The sequence below is a fragment of the Triticum dicoccoides genome, chromosome 5A (genome assembly GCF_002162155.2).
Source record: "Triticum dicoccoides isolate Atlit2015 ecotype Zavitan chromosome 5A, WEW_v2.0, whole genome shotgun sequence".
NCBI lineage: Eukaryota > Viridiplantae > Streptophyta > Magnoliopsida > Poales > Poaceae > Triticum > Triticum dicoccoides.
In genome coordinates, this window is record NC_041388.1 from 700589055 (window position 1) to 700593861 (window position 4807).

Here is a 4807-nt window from a genome sequence, read left to right on the forward strand (position 1 = left end):
GAATGACGGGCACTAAGGCATGCACGAACCCACGCTGCATGTCCCGTAACTTTATGGCCGAGAGACTTGGTAATTAAATTACCACCATGTACTACAGGGGCTCTACTGCATGTCTTTCTTAATACTTGTGGGAACATTGATCAACTTTTTCTATGATGCGTTGAACAATTTTCTGAACGGGCTTTACTGGATATGTCTCTTTATAATTGATCATTATTTTAAAAAGAAAAGAACTTCCAGTTAATTCCCAGGCCTGTGAGAAATTTAAATCCAACGCAATCGAGAAACACATTTTACTAATTCAGTTGAGAGCAGTAGGAATTTGGCAGCCGACGCAAGAAATTTGGGAGCAGGCGTAAACAAGATTATGAGGAACGCATGGTCCACCAATTGAATGTAATGCCAGCGTAGGAATTAAGTTGTGGAATGATAGGCAGATGTATTACATTACAAGGCATGTTTTGAACTATTTTGTCACATTATTTCCATTAAACGATCCCGGAGGCCATCTGGTCAGCCTCCGTGGTGGCTGACTCACTCTGATCTCAAGATTCTACCTTACAGAGGATCAAGGACAAGTAAATAGTTGAGTTAGGATGAACGGTGGCCATATGCTCCTTTGTTTCTTCATACCCAAATGCATTTTAGGGGGGATAGTCAATAAGGCCTTTCACCATGATAAGTACCGTACAAACATTCATCTCACAATTGCAGGGACAACCATAGCCTTCACCCTCCTCTGTTTATCAAAAGAGATAAATTCCTTCCTAAAACATTAGTTATTGGAGGCAATATCTCAGAATAATCTCATACATAATCAAGATGGACATGTGATGTTTTATAAAAATGGATTATATTAACCCAGAGTTCTTTATTTTCAACGATGGCAGCACATGCTCGACCCAACACGCTTAGTCTGTTCTACACCTCGCTTTGGTCACTGCTAGTAGATTTTGATTGGAGACGCTGGTATGTGCCAAAAATGTTGAAGTCACCATTCATGATTTACAGAAAGGAACAAGGAAGACCAGTTGCTTACATGATACCCATGCTCTTACTTGAAGAACCTTAGTTTCCATTCTAAACCCTTGTGTTCAACACGACATCATGTTGTCAATATACCGAGAGAATCAGCTATATGATATTTACAAAGTAAAATTTAAGATGAAATAAAAAAGAAAACAAGTTATACACGGAAGACGCTATAGTTTTTACTTTTTCCCTCGGCATAGTTGGGACATTTAGGGACCGTGTGATAATAAAACTGAGAGAATCAACTATATGATATAAAAGTAAAATTTAGAGAAAAGTATACTTTTCGTCCCTTAACTTTTGACGAAATCTAGATTTAGTCCCTCAACTACAAAACCGGACAACTTGCATCCTCAACTATTGAAACCGGACAAGTTTAGTCCCTAGTCTCGCTGACCCGGTATCGTTGCTGACTCAGGGTGGTTTTGACTGGTCTATCTCTCTCCTTCCTTCTTCCTTCTCACATTGGCTTACTGAAACATTTCATCAAACACCTTGCACGCATTGCCTGTGCCAACCACGACCAAACAGCGGTGGCTAGCTACTCCCGCTGCTGCTCACGTTGCTCGTGCAGGTGCACTACGCAGTGGACGGCTGCTGGCCGACGCCCTGTGCGCCGGCGTGCTGCTTCGCTTAGGCCAAAAGAAAGCCATGGTTGGGGCCAGTGCAGCTCAGCATCAACATCTCCGTCATGCTCTGCTCCATGTTGGTCGCAAACTCGCAACTCGCCAGGGAGCAGTGCAGCTCGGCATCGTCTCAGCTGCTGCGGTCCTCGCCGACGGAGCCCTCGCCGCAGAAACTGGGCGATATGGTTGTTTGGCTCGGCACGCGGCGTCCGAGGAAAATGCCCGTTGTCCATCAGTCATTGTCGCCTGATTTGATCGGGACTCCTTCATCAACCACGTGTCCATCCAGCTCGTTGCACCACACAGCTTCATGCATGGCATTGTGGCACCATGCTATGTGCACAGGTATACACCAATGCACAAATGTGGATGGCTGCTTGCACGTCCTGCGTTGGCCTGCTGGCTCACCAATCTGCGTACACCAACACCGTCCACGAGTCAGAGACGCGTACGCGACGCACCAGCCAAGCAGCATATCTACAGCGGATTCTCCTGGCTTCCTGCATGGTGGCACGCCATGTGCAGCAGGAGTACGCTCTGGCCGATGCGCGTTCGTGACGCCGTGTGCAACAGAATGATCGCTGTCGTCTACACGCCCTGACTTCACGAGCGAGCGAATTGATCGTCCGAGATCACGGGAGTTCACAAGCACGCCGGCGCGCCAGCTTGTCCGCCACCAGCCGCACCACGCCCACCACCGTCGCCTTGGAGAGGCTGTACTGGAGCTCCGCGATCCCGCCCAACATGCCCGTGGTGCTGCCTCGTCGCGCTGCTACTATGCGCCAGATGGAGATGGCGGACACGCTCTTGAGCTTCTCCTCGTCGCCGCCCCTGCACTGGGTTCCACGTGCTCCCAGGCAGTGGAGAAGAGGAAGTCGAGGACGAGCACGAGGTAGCGCCACCGCGCGCGTAGCTTGCCTGCATCCTCCGTGGCCTCGTGGGACACAGTGCATGTGTTCGATGAAATACCTCAATAAGCCAATATGAGAAGGAAGAAGATAGGAGAGAGAAATACTGCCACAAGGACGAAGACCGGTCAAAACTATGCTGATACCGGGTTTGCGCAGACAATGGACTGAACTTGTCCGGTTTCAAGAGTTTGGGGTGCAAGTTGTCCGGTTTTAGAGTTGAGGGACTAAATCTAGACTTTGCGAGGAATTGAGGGACGAAAAGTATACCTGTGCACTGTAGTGCTGGGCTAGCAGGACTCCGGTGAACCGGGCTGTAGCGGACTACTATGGCTCAAGGAAGCACTAGACTACATTTCCCCATAAGAGAGGCTGCCAAGGATAAACAACTAGATTGTCGGATCCCACACATAGCAATACACGTCACACGTACGCATAACATGCAAGTATGTGCTGTACAACATGGCATCACAACATAATGCAACTCATATAGATAAAGGCTCAGAAGAGCCACATTGCATAAATACAAACAGGGGTCACATGACCCATCATTCAGAGCATACAAGCAACGGAAGCATTACATGTCTGAGTACAGACAACTACAAAAGAAAAAGGCCGAGAAGCCTGACTATCTACAAGTTCCTCCAAGGTACAAGATCGTAGCTGAGGTAACAAGCTACTCGTCGAAGTCCAAGCGGTACTACTAGTGAGACAGATGCCTCACCTGCAAAACATAAATAAAGCAAATGTGAGTACAAATGTACTCAGCAAGACTTACATCAGATCCTATCATATATGCATTTGTATCAAGAAGCTAATGTGGGGTTTAGTTGCAGCAAGCCAGCTTTGACTCAGTGGCTATCCTGTTCTACGACAACGAGAAACTTCTTTGAGATGAGGCAGCGCACACGAGTTCACTAATCACCACATCAATACACTACTATGGATTCATCCTCGTCTCCTTACGAGAAGGCCATCCATAGCACTCATACTTGTCTTGAGCATTTTAGAGTATCCACTTTAAGTTGTCTATGTACCACGTAAGCATCCAAGAAGTCCATAACCGAGGACACGGCTATCCGAATAGATCATGTTAACCCTGCAGGGGTGTACTTCTTCACACACGCTCTCACCACTTATCACCATGTACACGTCATGTATCTCGGCAACCTTCAAGCGGAAGCCTGGCGAGGGTGTCGGCCACGACCTGACTAACCACGCAAGACTCTAATCCAGGTTTATCGCCTATTTGGGTTCCATCCGCAAGGAGATCCGACCGGGGTGTCGCTCACGGCCCCAAACGATGTGAGCAGGGTTCCCAAGCCCACCATCCGGGTGCCACTTGGTACACCGTGCCACCTGTGCCTAGTCTGTTCCGAGCCCACCCTGCCGGGTGCCACTCGGTAGAAAAATAGAACTACCTACAACACCAGAAACTATTTGCAACTCCTGGACAGGGATCAAGTTGGCTAATAAGTCGAGAGGGGTCGAGTTACCGGAACCCAACGTGTGGTAGTAGCTAGTCCTTGGACAACATACACAGAACTCAGTTCTTAGGGACGGTACCAGTGAGACAACCCACCATGTACTCCGACATGGCCTCTCACCGTTACCTATACCAAATCGTGTTCACACGCTTAACTCTCAACATCAGAACATAGCACTATACTCTAATTCATTCCCAATGAATCAGACCTGACATACTCTAAGCAATAGCAGGCATGGCATGGCAAGAACACAACATGGCTCAAGCAACTCCTACACATGCTAGTGGGTTTTAACTATTTGCTGTGGCAATGACAGGTCATGCAGAGGAATGGGTTCAACTACCGCAGCATAAAGTAGCAGTTGAATCGTTGTTGTCCTAATGCAATAAATGAGAACAGGAGCGAGAGAGTAGGATTGTATCGCAATGACCAAGGGGGGTTGCTTGCCTAGTAGATCAACAGGGGGCACTGCTCCTCAGACAGGTACTCTCGAACACTCTCCGGAGCAGGACCTATCGAGAAGGAACAGTGTCGGAAATCAAAACACAAGCATATGCAACATTATGATGCATGAACATGGTAATGATGTTATGATTGCAATAATGCATCTAGCAACCATTTAAATGAAGTCCATATGGACCAAGGGTTCATATGCACTCCATATTTAGCATTTAAAATCCCATTATCATGTTTTCACTTATACAGTGGTATAAGTTGGTTGAACATGCATGAAAGTGGTACAGATGGATAGATT